Source organism: Equus caballus, chromosome 1 (genome assembly GCF_041296265.1).
Source record: "Equus caballus isolate H_3958 breed thoroughbred chromosome 1, TB-T2T, whole genome shotgun sequence".
NCBI lineage: Eukaryota > Metazoa > Chordata > Mammalia > Perissodactyla > Equidae > Equus > Equus caballus.
The window spans coordinates 99,538,696-99,558,163 of NC_091684.1; the positions used below are offsets into that span (position 1 = coordinate 99,538,696).

The 19,468-nt window shown below is 39.4% G+C and overlaps 1 long non-coding RNA gene across 1 annotated transcript in view; it reads left to right on the top strand.

Annotated features, from left to right (window-relative positions):
• Positions 1-16,991, top strand: part of LOC138923907 (uncharacterized) — an 87,396-nt gene extending 70,405 nt beyond the window's left edge. The window contains exon 3 of the long non-coding RNA XR_011438226.1: positions 9,717-16,991. This is a non-coding gene — a long non-coding RNA (uncharacterized lncRNA). The remainder of the gene's footprint in view (positions 1-9,716) is intronic.
• Positions 16,992-19,468: the final 2,477 nt, after the last annotated feature.

Genomic DNA, 19,468 nt, shown 5'->3' on the forward strand with positions numbered 1-19,468 from the left:
ATGGACATCAACATAGAATCTCTCTCTGGGGTCATCACATTCCTAGGGAACTCAAAGGAACAAAGTAATCGTCTTATCGCAGCTGAGAGGTACAGACACAAGCAGGGGCCATAAAATCTATAGAGCAGGTGTATCTCCTGGAGGGTGCATATGCGGTTGGGTTGGTTAATCAGAGGTCATTCAAAGTTACAATATGGCTTCTTTTCTGCAATATGGCTTCCCTTATTGTCAACCTTGCCGTGAGCCAGTATCACAACAAAGAAATCACCAGGTAATGGTGCATTTCTCAGAACGCATCCCTGTTGTTAAGCGATGGAGGATGGCAATCACCCCACCCTTTCTTTTTCATATAATTTTCTTCTACAATAAGATAAATCCTCTTACCTTGGTTAGAAGTGCTGCTTTCCTAAACATTTTTCTCATCCCACCCCTGAAGGAGACTTCCTGTAGGAAGTTAGGCTGCTAGAACACAGGTGCTGGTGGATAATTTGATGGGTCCAGTTAGAAGGCTGGAAAGCGGCGGAAGCAGTTGTGTATAAAGACAAAGCAAGCGTGTTTCAAGACTTTGTATCATGGGGTAGGGGAGCAGAACTTGTCACCCCAAAATATGTCTCTTTGGCATAAGGATTATTTTAGTCTGATTCTTTTTAAGGAGTTGCAGACACAGGAAAAGCTCCAAAAGCCAAGTAGAAGTTATCCTTTTGTAAGACACATTTACATTTATAAGCAAAATCTCCTTTTGTAGGAGTGTCTCCCTCTCTGTACCAGGAAGAGAAGGACGACTCTAAATCTCTAGAAACTCTTACCAGTGGTCATTTTGGAGAGTTAATCAGTTTTCCTGTATCTCTCCCGTGTACACAGTTGGTATACATGTTATTAAACTTTTGTTTGTTTTTCTTTTGTTAATCTTTCTTATATAAATTTAATTATTAGGCCAACCAAAGAACCTAGAAGGGAAGAGGAAAATTTTTCCACCCCTACAGTTTCAGAGATCACAGGACTTGCATTTCTGTGTTTCACATATAAGGAAGATAAGGGAGTTTAATTTCCTTAGCAACAAGAAATCTAGACCCGGGGAAGAACATATTAACTGTCTACAGATCATTTGGCAATGGGAACTGGAGACAGTATGAAAACAAAACTCAAATCTTCAAGTTTACAGCATGCAGGAATTTATGATACTGTTTAGGAGACGCTGATAAAAGACTGTGACCACTAGGGGGAAAGCATCAACTGTGTACGGAATTTCACAGGATGTATGTCTCCATTGCCGTCAAGACGATGGAACAGTGATTTATGTTATTTGTTACTCTTGAAGGATTTCCAGGAGAGAATGTCCAAAGTTCCTGGCCAAATAGCAGAAAGAAACCAAATTTAGTAAATCAATGTTGCTAAAAATCGATACCAATCATATGTGCCGCTGGTCCGGTAAACGTCAGTTTACAAAGTGCATCACTTGTCAGGATCTAATTTCCTCTATTTGTCTCTAAACAGATCTTCATAGCAAGAACCGTGACGTTAGGTGGATGTGGGGTTGTGGAGGAACAAAATTCATGTGAACGTGACTGGGGCCCTGAATGCGCACAACTGGAGGAGCAAAAAGTTTGTACCCCACAAGCAGACTCCTCTTTAATGAGTTTAATTGGATGAAGGCTTTTTACTCCTAACTTGAACTTCACTCTCATTCACTAATTATATTCTTTGCAACAATCTTGCAAGAGATTGTATTCCCATTTTAGAGATAGGGAAATTGAGTTAGTTCAGAGAGTGTAAATGATTGGTCAAGAAGACAAATTAGCTGGGAAAGGTCTGGACTTCAAATACCAATACTCTGACTCTTATTGATCACTTTAAAGTTTGGTTTCTCTTTTATTATTATGTATTTCGACTTGTGTTGAATCTCTAGATTGTGTTGCTCTGATGTGAGCATTATTAATTGGTATATTTATATATTACTTCTCAGTTTTACAGAAAACATCACTGCTTCTCTATTCATAGTGCTTCCCTCCTCTTCTTTTTCATTTAGGGATTAAATAACAGAGCTGTATTTTAGATAACCTATCATACACCAAGGTATTATATAATAAAGAATTTGGCTGGCCTTTATCCATAGTTTCTGGGAAGAAGATGCTAAATCTTTGGAATTTCCTGAGTAGTAGGAGTGTCTTTGTTGTTCGTGATGGGCCCCTCAGGCCACACCTGAGTTTATGCTAAGGGGATGACTCAAGACAGGATCTGGTTGTGCCATAAATTCCAACCATGTGATTAGAGGGTTGGGGCTTTGAGCCATCTGATGTCAGCCCAACCTCCAGGGAGGGGAGGGGCTGGAGATTGATTTCAATCTCATGCCTAGTGATTCAATCAGTCATGCCTCCATGATGAACTCCCAATAAAAATTCTGGACATCTAGGCTTGAGTGAGGTTTCTAGTTGGTAATACACCTCAATGTGCTGGGTGGGTGATATGTGTGGACTCCACAGTGAGTAGACGCAGAAGCTTTCCATTTGAGACCCTCCCAGACTTTGCCCTTGGCATCTCTTCTTTTGATTAGTCCTCATTTGTATCCTCTTGTGCTATAGTAAAACGGTGGTTTTTAAGCATAGCACTTTTCTGAGTTCTGTGAGTCATTCTAACAAATCAGCAAGCCAAAGAGGGTTGTGGGAACCCCCAGATTTGTAGCCGGTTGGTTACAAGTATAAGTGACCTGGGGAGCCCCAAGCTTGTGTGTTGTGTCTGAAGTGGGAGCAGTCTTGTGAAGGAATGTACCTTTAATTCGTGAAGTTTGGCTGAACACTGGCTAATTAGTGTCAGAATTGCATTGCACAAGGGTACCATTTTTTCCCTTTCCTCATTTTGAACCATGATGCTGTGATGGTTTTGAGAAGCATTGGTATTCAGATACATCCGGTGAATAGAAACTACAGCCCAAGCAAGACATGCAGTCAGTATGGAAGGGCTGCCCATTCAGCTCAAAATCACTGAATACCTCCTCTTGGTTGTAACGGCTATAGCTGCTTTTAAGTGCATTTGACAGAAGGAGAAGAAAGAAGCAGTGAACTCCTATGTAATGGCTTACATGGGAAGTTATCACTAAAAGCCGCTTTTCCATTGGAGCAAGAATGTGATGTGCATTGAATTATGATCTAGATTTTGCAGGAGAAAAAATAACCATAAAAGGAAGATTTGAAGACCTCATCTTCATGGGGAAGTATCATGTCCTCAATTAGCCAGACTGTTCTGTGTAGTACCTAATAGCACTACGTAAGAAGACTCCATTCCACAAAACCTTGTGTGTTTCAGAGAAGCACTGGCATGAATTTTTAGACGCCAGTCGTGAGAAACATTTCTTCTTGTTTGTATATTTGAATGTTTGCTTTTTTTTAAAATAAAAATTTTTCCAAAAAAATTTCTAAGACTTGTCATGAATTTAATCCCTTTACGATTAAAGTTTGTGTAAAAGGGAACGTATACAGGAAAAGTTATTCTCTGATAATAGGAACAATACATAATGCAATATGGCACTGATGATAGAGAGAGACTAAGTTAGGGTAGTAATTAACATCATTCAGCATTTCCTTCTATACTAGGTAGTTTTGTTGCCTGCTTTCTACTCATGGGGAGGTAGTCTACCCAATAGAACAAGCATTCATACTGGCATTCTCTGGAGAAGGAAGAGAGACACGTGGAGCAGAGCCATCCCTGCCCTGAGAACCTGAAGCAGCCATACCACAACTACCTGCAAATCTGGCCACCAATCTCAGCCTGGGTCAGCTGATCCTCATCCGAACCACAGATGCTCGAGGTGACTGTTGTTCTCAGTCACCATTTTGGGGCAGTTTATTATACAGCAATTGCTGCTTGATATAGATGCAGAACACTTGAAATGGGTTATTTTATTGAAATTTTAAGTTACATTTCCTTAGAATTTTACACTGTATTCACTTAATATTTCTAAAATTTAAAATTGTATGTCATCCATTAGTGATCTATTTGGCTATTCTCAATTACTGAAGAAATGTCGTGGGTCAACGAGATAATCAATCAATTACATACTATTTAAACAATAACAAAAATGAAGAGTATGTATCTTATGAAAAGTGGTCGAAGATATACAGAAATAGATGTCATTATAAATGCTCTTAATATTAACCAAGAAAGAGAAAGAGTATATATACACTTATATATATAGAAGTGCATAAAAAGGTGACAGGCAGAATCTGTGTCAAGCTTTAACAAGACTTACTGTTACAGAGATAGGATAGTTGGATATGGGATGGGTAGACATCAGGAAGAAAATTTTCATCATTTGCTGTACATAACTTGGTAATGTTTGAAGTATTTTCATAAAAAGAAACCAAATTGGAAAAATATCCACCAAAATGTTCGGACTGTTTATCTGTATCTATTATAACCATAGATATATTTTTTGTTACTGTGTGTTTTAGCTCAGGTTCTCCTAAAAGCACAGTCTCAGGGAAAAACTTGCACTCAGGTAGTTTACTTGGGAGGCGAAACCAGAAGTTGGAGTGAGGGCAGAGTGAGACAGAAAAGGTGGAAAAGCTGATATAAAGATACCTCTGTGGGAGACAGGTGCTCTATCCCACTGGAACTGCCTGAGAAATGTTCAGAATGTCTTCCTGAAGGACCATTGGTTGGAACATTTATCCATTACCTCCCATCCTTCTTTGGTTGATGGTTGACTTCCTGTGCTTCTAGGTCATGGTTACACAAGGGCTGAGTGGGTTCCTGCAACTTTGCAGAAGTTCTGGGGCCAAAATCAAAGAAACACGCCTTAGATGCTTGAGGGATGATGCTGACAACCCAAGGGGAGCCTGAGCTTGTTCACTGATGGGAATGGCAGCTATGGGTACAATCAGCAATGGTCCAAAGGGATGCGATTCCATTCCATTATCCTTTTCTTTTGTTTTGCATTTCCCAGTTTTTCATCATGAATAGTTATTCTTTGTAAAGGGAAATAAACTGCATTCTGAAATCTTGGTAAAATCTTGGTTAAAAAAAATCTTGGTTCCTTCTCAGTTACAGGAAGAAAGGATTATGGAGCATCATTCATTTAAATATGTTACTGCAAACTTTAAAACTGCTTCAAATACCTACAGATTTTACAAATTGATTGTGGGGTCATTAATTAAGTACACTGACAAGGAAACAGGCTTGCCAAGATACAATGTCTAACAGTGGATCATTTTGAAAATCACTACAAAATATAAATGCTAAATCGAAAATGTTAAGAAAAACGTGATTAAAAGTGGGTTTACTGTTTGTATTCCATTATTTTATTCCACAATTCTTCACTGGTTAGAGCTATTTTTATTATTTTCTGTATGCTTCTTCAAATGGGAATGACCTACTCAGCAACATATATTGGCCCTGATATGGAGGAAACCTCCAGGATTTGGCATCTTTTCAAGGCCTCAGTAATGAACCAGTCTTTGAGCGTTGACTTTTTTCTACTTCTTCCTTCCCCAATAACCAATCTTGATGTGCATTTTTGTTCTGATATAGCCACTTATTTATCTATTCCTTTATTCAACCAATAAATATCTATTGAATTCTTGCTGTGTTCTGAGTTTTGTTCTAAGAGTTGAGCTCAAGTGGTGACTAAGGTAGACATGGCCGCTATCTTCACAGACCTCTCAGCTTTCTATAAACTGAACAATTTTATGGACCATCTCAGATTTGCCACAGCACTGCTTATCTACCTGTCACCTTGGCTCTTCCTGACTAAGGTTTTTTTTGACAAGATTTACTTAACTCAAGTTGCCTTAAGGACATAACCCTCTCTGTTTGGGACAGTTATGGCCATGGAATTTTCCTACTGCAGCAAAGTAACTTAATTTTCCATACGGTTCTGTGACAGTGAAGGAATTTAACTTCACTAGTTGTCGGAAAATGTATAGTCAAAGCCATATATTTACCTGAACAGCATATAAATATTTACTCTAACAAGGAATCCTCTTCTTTAATATATGCCTCATAAGATGGAGAATGATAAAAATCTTTTAAATTCCAGCAAAGAGCTTGTTTCAGGAACATGCCACATTGACTTTCTCCATGTTAATATGGGCTCTATACTTTACTTACTAGCTGATGTTGTCTCCAGTGCTGGATGTGAACTTGTCTGTACTTACAGCAGAACCTAGTAACTGTGAAGAACCTACCACGGTGCCCTCTGCCATTTCTTTTTCAGGAAATGTCTTTCCCTAACTGGGCCTAGCTTCAAAGGGACAGCCGGGACATTCTCTCCAGACCTCAACCTGTATTTTTAAATGCATATGTCATCTCTGCCTAGCGCCTTTCTGATAGCAGAATATCCTCCATCTGCTTGCATTTGGCACTGTGGTTTCCCTCTTATGTGCCAAGGTCTTCAGTCTCTGTTTCATGACTTGAAATTCTCCTAGATGAATCTGTAGGGCTTTAATTTTTGCCCTACCTTTCCCTAAACTACCTGAAGTAGATACTAATTTTTTTAAAAGCATGCTTTTTGGTGAGGAAGATTGGCCCTGAGCTAACATGTGATGCCAATCTTTCTTTTTTATTTTTCTCCCCAAAGCCCGCCAGTACATACTTGTATATTATAGTTGTAGGTCCTTCTGGTTATGCCATGTGGGGCACCACCTCAGCATGGCTCAATGAGCAGTGCATAGATCCGTGCCCAGGATCTGAACAGGCGAAATCCTGGGCCACTGAAGCAGAGCACAGGAACTTAACCACTCGGCCACAGGACTGGCCCCAAAACTAATTTTTTTAAGCAATTCAGAAACATGTAAATCTCTAAGTTTCAAATTAAACTGTAACTGCAATAAAGGGTTTTGCCTTAAAATGCTGATAAGTTTAAAACTTTTCACAAAATAAGACAGTATGGTGTCAGATTTACGTTGCGTTCTAAATATTTGTTGAAGAAACATACACACAAGCTTCAATACATTTTTATAGGCTACTGAATTCTATTTTCTTGGTTTACATATGCTAAATAACAAACTCACAACAGGAAGGACGTCTTTATTCTTTTAATTCATTAAGCAAGAAAAAGAAAGTTGTAAGGGAACTTAAAAGGAAAATAAAACAGCACTAAGAGTTACCTAACATGTATAGTTCACTCTTTGAAGCCTTGTTTTTGGCTATGAATTCCCTTAGTTGTCAGTTCTTCATTTAGCATTTAATTTTCCCAGCTTTCGTTCAGCCATTCTTTGAATAAACATTTCAGTATGTGTTGCCCCCAGTCACTGATTTAGGTGCCATGGTAAAAGGCATGATTCGAGCCGTCTAGGAGCTTAGAAGATAGAAAGCAAGATGGTTTATAAACCAGAACTTGAAACGTGACATAACAATGGTGATATCAAGTCACTCATTCATTCGTTCATTTGTTAATTTAGTATTTGGTTCTTTAATTAATATTTTGGAATTCACTCTAAATATCATATATTAGCACTACAAAGACAAATAAGACTCCATTTATAGCATCAAGTAACTGAACGATCTATGGGAAAAAACAGACATAAAAATAAAAAAAAATAATGCGTCAAATATGGTAACACAGATATGCACAAAGCATTATGGGAGAAAAGAGAAAGGGAATTTATCCTTGTATGGGAAAGAATCCGGGAAAATTTTCTAAATGATACCTGAGGGAAGAGAAAGGAGAAGAAATGTCACGGCGTGAAACACCACATGAACGGAGGCAGAGGCATAGAACTAGATGAACTGTGGGAGAAGTCACAAACACTTTAGTGTTTCTGAAACGTTATGCATGAAAGAGGAAGCGGCGAGTGAGGCTATAGGTGCGGGGCCTGGTTAATAGAGGGGAGATACGTCACTTTATAGATCTTAAAATCTCATCTATAAAAACGTGGAACTTTGGAAAGCTCTTAAGAGAGGAAGTGCTGTCATCACATTTTTGTTTCAGAAAAGCTTTGTTTCAGATGCTAGTGGTAGGAAGGAAGCTGGCTCTTCCATTATAGAGTCATTATAAAGCAAGTCATAGAGATGATGAGGGAAGGGCTGTTTAGGAAAGTATAGGGGAGATAACTTTGCTCATCAGTTGGATGGGGGATGTTACTGAATTTGAAGGATTAAGGCTGGGCGGATGATGGTGCCACCAATGGAGGCTAAATGAAGAGGATCTAGTTGGAGTTGGAATTTTCAGTTTGATATGTTCTCAATTTGAGTTTCAGTGGAGACTTTCATCAAGGAGTGGAATATATGGGTTGATTTACAATCATGAGCATATAGGTGGTGATTGAAATCATGAAACTGAAGAGACTCACGTAGGGAAGGTCTGTGCTGGGAAAGAGCAGCGGGAATGGGATCAGGCCTAGGGTGAAGCACCAACGCCTAAGGAGGGGGCAGAGGGAGAAGACCTCATGCAGGAGAAATGAGAGGGTTTGGTAGAGGAGTGGGGTGAGCAGGTGTGTGTAGGACCACCAAAGCCAGGCTCAAAGAGAATTTAACGTTCTCATCAGTTTTTCTTGTGCCAGTATGTTCAATTAGATAAAAACTGAAAAATAACCAATTAATGTTTCACTGGTGACCATGGTTTAATCAATTTCAGTAGCATTCTGGAGATATTTGTCATACTTTGAAGGAAGAAGAGACAGGCAAAGGAAGAAGTGAAGACAGATAGCAGGCTGTGTTATTCTGAGAAGCTTGAGTGAGGAGGGGAAGGTAGAGTGTAGATAGTATTTAGAGAAAGATGTCTATTTAAGGGAGAGCTGTTGTTCTTCTGGACACTAGAAGCATCCAGTTCTTAATATACTGATGAGTCAGCAGTGGAACACATAAGTAAGGTATAAACCAGCAACAACTGGTAAAATGGGAGGAGATGTGAAAAAGTATACAGCTGAAATGGGCCTAGGTATGAGACTAAAGGGAAAGCTGTGCTGAGTGTATGTTTGGAGTAGGGCAGTGGGAACTGACAGATCATGCCTGAGGGATTACACTAGGAAGGTACTAGCTCAGTGGTAGTTCTGAGGGAGCAAGGAGGAGATTTTTCTACAGTGGACAAGCAGCGTCTTCACAGAGAAAGTATGCTGCATGTGGGTCTTTAAGGAACATGAGAAATAAATTCCTGTTTTGTCAATACAACATGTATTTATTGAGAATTTGCAGTGTGCGTGACATGGGTTTTGCCCTCAATGTGGTTACATTTAGGTGAGATGAAGAACATTTAAGGAGAAGTGTACAGCATGCATGAAGGGACAAGAGGACGCTAATTCTTGGTCTAATAGGGTTCGCCTCAGCTCTGTAATAGCATTCAAGGGGAGAGTTAGATCTTTCTGTGGACAGGACAGGGGAAAGTAACAGTAATCAAATTTGCACTTTAGTATGCTGACTCTGGTAGGAGCAGAGGGAACATGTTGGAGGGAGGTAAAACTGGAGACAGATCCACTCTCAAAAGTGCATTGCAACGTCCAGAAAGAAGATGATGAAGATCTGAAATAAGGTGATATCAACTGGGATACGTTAATTCCACAAGTATTTATTACAGGCCTATTTTTTTAGACATTGTGTTCATTTTAGAAAAGAGTCAGATATGTGTGAGTGTGTGTGTACACATGTACATTTTTAAGGATATATATGTAAACAGTCAAATCATTCTAGTTATATAATCAGATACATCTCTAGCTTTGCTGCAGCAACAAATTAATTGTGGTTCGGCTTCAGGCCGCAGTTCTGCTTCATGTGTCTTCTCCTTCTAGGTCCCGGGCCGAAGTTGCAGTCCCTCTCCAGCATCTGCCATGAGAACACAGAGGAGTGTGGGCCTCCTCAATTCCTGCTGTCATCCTCCACACATATCCCAATACAGCCTTCCTTTAGCCTTAGATCCATTTCAGCTGTTCTCTTCTCCATGCCTCCTCTGCAGAAGCAAGACAGGACAGAAGCATGAAAGCTGTCAGAATCTCATGATTCCCCCTTGAAGCTTCTGCTCGGATGTGAACCTTGCCACCTCTACTCACATTTGTTGACTGAGGCAATCTCCCACATTCGTGCAGATCTGCCTTATAGAGTGGTGATAATCAAAACTCGTGAACACCTGGTATGGCGTGGACACTGACCAATCGGAAGAGGTGCCCTGGCAGAGGGCCTAGTGGCCCCTTGCTGTGGCCCATTTCATTATGTAGTTGCTGATGTAGACGAGGTTCTAGGGGATCCAGAGGAGAGGCTGGAATAGCTCAGGTGGTGTGGGACTCTGGGGGCCTCAAGACTGTGGGTATTTACCAATCAGTAGAAAAGGATTCGGTATTTAAACAATCATTTAAGCTGCATTGGTGTGTCCGGGATGACTATCCACCTTGTAAGTATATGTGTGTGTGTATAGGCAGGTTGCATGTGGCAATAAAGAAAACAGCATCCTAGGATTATTCCTGATTTCTGACTTGAATGATGACTTAGTGTGCTGATGGAGAATACGAAAGAGACAAGGCAGGAGGGAAATGATTAGGAGAAAGATGGTAAATGATCTTTGGTTGCATATTAAGTGTAGATGAGCTAAAAAGTTCAGTTGTTGGTTAATTATGTCAGTCAGACCTCAGAGTTCTTGCTGGAGACAAATTCTACTTTGTGTAATTGTCCGGATGCAGATCACCCAGACACGAAATGAAGAAGGCATAAATGAAAAGATTAATATGTTTGTACAAAGGAAAACACACAATTTATGAATATCAAACATTTAACAAACCTTGTAATAAAAGCCACGTGACACTTGAAGAATGTAATATGAATGACATGCCAACTTCTCATTATTTTAGCATATAAGGAACATACAATCTAATAAAAGGAACAATATCAAGAGAAAAACATTTTACACATACTAATGCATGTAGACGTTTGGTAAAATAGTGTTTATTTATGGATATTTAGACGGAGGAAATGACCATGCAGATTTATGAAAAGGTTTCAGAAACGCCCCTAAAACATCAAGCAATTTTCAAAACGACATTTTTAACAGTTTGTAGGTAAGTTACTGAAATGCAGATAAACTTAACTTCTCTATATTTTGAAAACGTAAAGAAAGAAAACACAAATTGTAGTAAAAATTGTGGATTTTAAGAGTCATATCTACACTTTAAAATGGAAAAATGAAACTGTCGGTGCCTCTATGTCCACTCAGTCTACTATGTGCCTGGACCAACAGCCGATCTGGTGCGTCTATACGTTATCTCTGTGTGTAGCCACAGTGCAATTATCTGCAAAGCAAAGCAAAAGATTCATCTCCCTGACTTCTCTGCCACAAAAACTCAAATATTTACTCTAACCTTTGGAATATATTTGCATAATGAATTTATTTTGTAGCCATTTTTAATGGAATAGAGAGAAAAACAATAATTATATCAGCTGTGAGATTTGCATGTCAATGTTGAATGAGGTCAGGAAAAAAATGGCCATGTCTGCCGTATGTCAGAAATTTGAAGGAAGAGATTCTGAAAATTATCTGGATTTGGGTTTTTGGTTTTTGCTGATGAGCTATAAAGGGAAATTAAAATGTATCTCACAGTTCTCAAGTTCCTCTTTAAAATTCAATACAGCGGGAATTGGCATAAAATGTTCTTTCTCTAGAAGGCATGTTACTTTGTATTAAACGTTTGTATTTCACCAGATAGGTTGTGCTTTGGAAAGAATGTCTGGAAAACCCTCCCAGGGTCCATGATCTTGTGCTTTGACACTCAACCCATTTGCAGATTTCCACAGCAGACGAATGTCAGACTACAGTTATATTATTTTACCCTATGTGATACAGATCCATAAATGCTTTCCTGGGAATATCTGAATAGGAAAATTACTCCAAACAAAATCAAGAGATAGTATTTGCAAATTTTTAAAAAAGCAAAATAATCAGTTTTTAAAGTTTCAACACACTTCTGCTTCTAGGTAGGTGTGGTTATTTTACTGTTAAATTGTTTTTTTCCTTAAGTTATTCAAAGAAAATTACCTAAATTTTCTTTTTAATGCCCCATGTGATTTTCTATTTTCTATTATCTTGAATCTATGTGTTGATCTGGAGGAAATACATAAAACCTTAGATTATTTTAATTTTACTTAGAAAATTTAACTCCATCCTGACAAATGTGTTGGAGTTGAAATAATAGAGTCTAAATATAATAAAAATATCATGTATATTAAACTGGTTTCCAAGATAATGGTTCTCAATTTTCAGATGATGAAATTAAGGGAGTGAAGTAATTTGCCCAAGGACGCAAAGCTATTAGGAGACAAAAGCAAATTTGATCCCTGGGCTGCATGACTGGAAAGCCCCACTCTGTTTCCAGCACCCTTCACTTCTCATAAGGGCCCCTGAGCTGTCTTCTCTCACCAGCCTTCAAGGAAGCTGCACAGCTTTCACGAAGTACCTTCATCTTTTGGAAAGACACAGAGTAAGTCCTTCCCAAAATAGATAGATTGGGTTCACAGCAAGCTGTAATGAAATCCTAGAAATCAGTGTTCACTAAAGCTTCACAGCCCTTAGCCCTCTGCCTGCCTTGACGGTACACAATGCAGCGAAGCTTGCCTCCTCACTGTCCTCCTTTTGAACATGGTTGTAGCGACAAGGCCATGCTTTTGGGTGCAAGCTGTGACCATGAAATTGAAACAAGCTAAATAACCTACAAGGAACCGTTCCAGACCCAGCTCCTTTTGAAACATTGGCATTGACTAAAATTAATCTATTTTCTGAGCCTGTTGTTAGCAGGGTGGCCAAGAAAGTCTCTGCAATCTTCTGGCCTGAAAAAAAGAAGAAAAGTGAATTTTATTGTTCAATGTGAGTCTTCAACCTTGGTCTGGTCCTGTAACAGTTTCTCCCTATTTATTCTTATTTGCTTTTTTTTTCTTGGTGAGGAATATTGACCCTGAGAGCTAACATCTGTTGCCAATCTTCCTCTTTTTGCTTGAGGAAGACTGTCGCTGAACTAACATTTGTGCCAATCTTCCTCTATTTTGTATGCAGGATGCTGCCACAGCATGGCTTGATGAGTGGTGTGCAGGTCCATGCCCAGGATCCGAACCTACAAACCCTGGGCTGCCAATGTGGAGCACACAAACTTAATCACTATGCCACAGGGCTGGACCCCACTTATTTATTCTTGTTAGCATGGAGCTCTCATAATCATTCCATCTTGGATGCCATACAGTTTGAAATATCAACCTGGATTCAGTAGGTGGAGAAATGTTTATGGTTAAAAAACTATGTGCTGGGGCTAGCCCCGTGGCTGAGTGGTTAAGTCTGCACGCTCTGCTGCAGGCGGCCCAGTGTTTCGTTGGTTCGAATCCTGGGCGCGGACATGGCACTGCTCATCAAACCACACTGAGGCGGCGTCCCACATGCCACAACTAGAAGGACCCACAACGAAGAATATACAACTATGTACCCGGGGGCTTTGGGGAGAAAAAGGAAAAAATAAAATCTTTAAAAAAAACAAAAAACAAAAAACTACGTGCTTAGAAAATCCTGTGTTGCATGGGCATGCCGTGAAAGATGAGTCTAATTAATCTGACCAATGGTGTTCTGACCACCTCCTGCTCGCCCCGCTGGAAGACTCTCATGCCCTAAATTGTACAAAGTGGTCAAACATATGACACCTGACACCGGACTGATGAGATGGGCAGCAGTTATTAGTCACATACATGCACAGCCCAGGGGAGGAGCACACAGCAGCATGAGCCAGAAGGGGCCTTGTAGTCACACAAGGATGGGATGTCCCCAGGTTGCCACGGGAGGTTGCGATTTGCTTCTTTGAGTAAATTGATGGATTAGCAGAGAAGTGAAACCTATTAGGTTGCAGAGGAACCACTGAGGACCAGGTGTGGTGCAGCTAGTCTGGCTAATAGGGGAAATAGTAGGGCGGGGAGCCTTTCCCTTTGGGTGGGGGAATTTCTGCTGAGAGCAGCGGAACACACAGTTAGGCCTTTGTGACCCTTTATGAGGCTCAAATGTGTCAAAGCAGAGCTTGAAATTTTAGGTCTTATGATACAAATATCTGCAATAAAAATTTCCTACCACATAGAGCTCAGAGGGAAATAAATGAAACAAATATGTGAAAATACTTAGTCAAATGAAATGTGTTTTTAAAATCTTTAGTTGCTCCTATATGCCTTATTAGAAAACTTTAAAGTTTAATTCTTTGTTTATATTTATGATATCATCTATATAGTAGTTTGTTAATAAGAAGTGTACAATATACTTTAAATCTTATTTATCGGTTTTCCTCTGCTATCCTCCTTGCCATTAAGGAAGTGTTCAGTATATATAGCATTGCTGTTTATAATGGCTATCCTTCATCAGGTTAGATTCAAAATGGATTGTGTGGGTTGTGCAAGCAGTATTATAAAAAGAGAAATGGAACAAGGAAGTCAAGATAGTGATGGCCTACAAAGTTCAGGAGTCCTCAAGACCACTTAGGCTCAATAATTTGCTAGAATGATTCACAGAACTCAGAAAAACCAGTATACTCATGATCATGATTTATTACACCAAAAGGATATGGGGTAAACTCTGCCAAGGAAGGGAGCACATGGCAGTGTCCTGGAGTACCAGGTGTGAGCCTCCACAAGACCTCTAAACATGGAGCTGCAATGATGGCACCTATTTCTCCAGCAACAGCACATGAAAAATCCATGTAGAGTATTGCCAACAAGGGAAGCTCACTCCAGCTTTGGTGTCCAGAGGTTTTATTGGGGTTTGGTCATGTACATATGGGTGACTATCTTCATAGTTGACCCTAGTCTCCAGCCCCTTCAGGGGTTGAACTGATAAGACTCCCATCATAGATCACAGTATTATCGTGGACAATCTGCATGTCCCAAAGCCCCCAGGCAAACAAAATCACTCTTGTCGGGCACAGGACATTCCAATGTCTTAGAGGTTGTGTCCCAGGAGCCAAGGGCAAGGACCACATCTCTTTTAAGGCAAGGTTAGTCCTTTACTGCACACTGGCATTTTTTCTAGTTCTAGCACTAATTTACTACCTCTCATAGCATCAGACATGGGTTTCCTCACTGCAAAATAAGAGGGCTGGATCAGCGTTTTTCACATGTAAGTTTGAGGAGGATTAGGAGATTTTTAGAATTGCTGGAGAAATTAATGAGCGTGGAGAAAGAGAAGGCTACTGGGAAGCTGCCTCAAGCAGAGCAATTCAAAGCAACTTATGTAGTGGACTTTAACCTCCTGTTTAATAGAAAAAAGGTATTCTTGTAATCACTTAGAAGTAGAAAATTCCGGGAAATACATGGTTTCTAAGGTTTCTTCCAATTCTAGTGTTGGAGGACAATATATTTTTAAGAAAGGCAATCTGTTGTCAGATAATTATTTGCAGACTTTATATTTTAATAGAATAGTATGAAGATACAAATATTTTTTCAATTCTGAAGTTACTATTACCACTTGTAATTTCTTCCAGAGCAGCATATGATTATTCATGTTCATAATAATAACATTCTTTGAATAGTGGTAGTTATATAACATAAATGCTTTAATTTCTCTTCAGATATTATCTTGAATCTATTAAGTGCTGTTTTTTCATTTTCCAGATGAGTATTGGTTTTTAAGTAAATAAGAATCCTCTGTAGTAGAAGTACAATAAACAAGTGTGAGTATTGAATGCTTCTGTAAGAGACATATTACATCCTAGTAAATTATTAGAAAACATCAAATGAATTTTAACTGGACACTTTGACATAGACTAAAGAATCAGAAGACAGGAGAGAATCTTTGTATTATCTGTTCCAACCCCATTCGTGAACTATATCAGTGGAAAAGTGGGTCTGGGTCATTGTTCCATCAGTTCCTTAGTTTTTTCCACGTAATTCAGATAACTCAGAATCCCAAGATATTTTATTTGTAAACTAAGAAGATTTTGACATATTTATGTCTATCAGATTTGCAACCTACAGCACCAGGATTAGGCAAATAATGAATTCCTTGATCCAAAATTTGAAAGACATCATCCTGAGGATGCCTAGGCTAAGCATTAGCTGACTTGGGTGTTAGTTCCAGCTCTGAAACATGAATTCTCTGACTTTGGGTACCACATCACCCCCTTCTCATCAACCTTTCATGCGTCTATTGAGGAGATTAAGCTGAGTCCCCAGGTTAGTGCAGTGTTGTGATTGCCTGGTCTTTTATAGTCTAGCAAAGTGTTAGACATTTACTACCAAAAACCTCAGGATGTGTCTTTTCCTTATTTTGTGAGAAATCATTTCACTGCAGCTTAATCACTTGTCAGTGATTGCCTCATACAGGGCAGCCAAGTGGGTTCAAGGTCTGCTAGAACGCCACTTGTACGATTCTATATATTTTATACAGTTCTAAAGCTTCTTTGCTTCTGTCATAAAAATCTATTTGACTGTATAAAAGGCTCAGCATTTATTTTCCAATTCATTTGACCTTTAAGAACAACAAGCATATGCCCAGTTTCACCTCTTCTATTAAATTACTACTCTGAAGGGCATGCATTTGCATTGCTGCCAATGATTACTAAGAAACTATGCTGTATGGGTCCAAGGCCCTACAATGTCATTGTGTATGGAATGTAGGCTGTGACATCACTTTGTGCCATGCTCATGATGCGTCAGTCCTATTTTGTTCCATAGCTGGCTGGAAGTGTGGAGATAAGAACGAGTAATGCCTACGGTGTTACCTGATCTAGTGGGGGCTGTTATGGAACCACACCACTATTATGTTCTACAGAAGGGATCATCTCACTGTAATGGGATAACATCTTTGCAACAGTTGCTCCCAAGCTCTACATCCGTCTTGTTTGTAAGCAGATGGGCTTGTACATATGGATAAAATCACTAATTAAGTTTTAATCTGCAAAGGGCATCGCCCGTTCCAACCTCCCTGCAAAAAATACAGTTTGACTTAAAACACGAATGTGAAAAACCAGCATGCCCAGATGAGAATTCTTCTTTGAAAGCAAAATAATTGCATCTTCTCTGAATGTATTAGCAAATAACCAATAAAAAACACAATTCCGTGTGGAGACCTGCAATCAATAACCAATACTTTAATTTCCACCAAGTTATTCCACATTAGCAAGAAGTTCTGTGTTTTCCAAGCTGTATCATAAAAAGCTTACATTTAAGCTAAAATCGCCACAGTAATTAAAATGCACAGTACATTCTGGGTTCATATTTGAATGAGAGATTTTTCAACCAACCTAAAATAAAACAAATCAATTTGGAAACCATCTGGGTAAAATTAGACCTCAGGAAATGACAGTACAAGGTGGACCCTTAACACTGCCATGGTTCACAGTGGTTCTCAGAAAGATCTACTGTCAGAGATAAGCAACACTTAACCTTTACGTAGACTAGGCTTTCTCAACCCTGGATAAGTCTTATCACCTGTGCAAATTAAAGTACATACTAATGCCTAAGCCCCATTACGGATATCTTGTTTTAATCCATCTGTTGTGGGGTCCAGGCACTGGCATTTTTAAAAGTTCTTCAGGTAATTTTAACACACAGTTTGGATTCAGGCTCCCTGACCAGATGAACTTATTGTGATCAAATTTCCGTTTTTCCCATTACGTAGTAAGCAGCAAATTACATCTCCCATTTTCCTTGATTCTGGAAATTGTGTTACCAGTTAATTTACACATTGCACATGGGCTTTTAGAACATGTTGTTAAAATAACAAAATATTTTCTTAATGTCTCTCTAAAAATTTCACCAAAATGTTAACATTCTCAAGTATTCTTGTGAGCTAATAATGGGTGCTTTCTTCTTTAGATTTTCCTCTTGAGGATCTTGTCTTGCACTCTACAAAACTAGAGAAGGAGCGAGAGAGGCATAAAATAATTTTTACCAAGTAGATGTTTTTAGTGCAACATTGTATAATTAAATTTTTATAGTAAACTTCAGAGTTTTGAGATGGAGCAAGAATAGAGGGAACAATGAGCAGGAGGGGCTGTTTCAGTGGCATCACAGTGTTCCCAGGGCTGGTGGACCATGGTAGGAAGTCATCTTGTTGAATAAATAAATAAATTAGTGAATGGATGAATGAACGGTAGGCCTGGAGAGTTAGAGGGAAAAACTTCAGTTTATGAAAGCTTAGATGTAGGAAGCTTCTGGCGAGGAAAACGTTGAGATAGAGCTCTGCCTCCATGTACCTGTGAACTAGTGGAATCGGGAGACTCTTGTTGAGATGCCCTAAGAACTGCGAAATGAGAAGTGAGAAGGGACACACCCTTAGTGATGGGTATCATGGTGAAGGACAGCCATAGGCTGGAAAGGAAGGATGGGAGACAGACGCTGAAGTCCTTGAGGGAATGAAGGAGTGTCCCATGTAATGGAAGAGGGATTTATAGAGTGAGGAGCCTGACATGGGCTCAAAAAGAGGTGCCACTGAGTAGTGGCCCAAAGAGGCACATTGGAGAGAGAGAGAGAGAGGGAGAGAGGGAGAGAGAAAGAGTGAGAGAGAGAGAGAGAGAGAGAGAGACCCTTAAGAGTTACTGTGTGATACATATAAAAAGTCTGTTGACTATAGAGGGAATAGCATGCATGTTGTGTAGACGCTGCTAAGGATCTCATATTTGCGGTAATGAAGGTGAAGTAAGTTTCCTTCTTTGTACATTGATGCAGACAATTCTTTAATTCAGAACGATAAAGATGGTAACTATTTTAGTTAGAGAGCTTAGAGAAATTTTAATTAGAGAAAAATTTAGTTTTTCCTGAGTTGTAGCATGGACAGTTAAAATCCACCTTTAATATTAAGTGTGGAATGACATTTTTCACAAATCAGAAGCTTCAAGGAAAGGGTGCTTGACACTCAGGAGGGGATGAGAACAGTGGTGCAAAGGCGGCTATGAATACAGAAGGGATCTTGTGTGAAGAGAGATTTCTGGAGGTCAAACCTCAGATACAGGGTCACAAGAAAAACGTCTACATTTGTTGGAAATACTCACCATAAACCAGCATAGTTAAGAGTAGAGATAGTGCTCCGGACTGATGAAAGGTGAGATCAGAGAAAAGTGCTGCTCTTAGAATTTTACATCCTAATATATTCTACACTTCTGCTTTGATTTTTCTTTTCTACAGAAAGAGGAAGACACTGGCGTTCATATATCCCATGCATAAGGCTTTTATTCAGCCCCTTCTACATCTCAGTAGTGCTGTGTTCATAAGTTTGCTGCTCTTCCACTCTCCTCAAGGAAAGCCCTGTCTTATAAAAGCTGAATTTCTTCCTAAGCTCCTTGAAATCTGTCTGCAAAAATTGGAAAAATGATTCTCTCCTCATTAAGGTATAGAGAAAACTAAAGAAGGGAATGGATGATAGTTCTGCCATTATTAGGTTCTATTGACTTACTAAGCATTTACTAAGGCCAGAAGAAAGTGATACGTTTAGGCAACAAGACCAACTGCTCTAATTCCAGAGCTTTCGCCAGCTCTGATTGGGCTGACTAGTTGCTTCTAAACAACCTAATGATTGCTTTCTTGCCTGCTCTGTTGGTGTTCA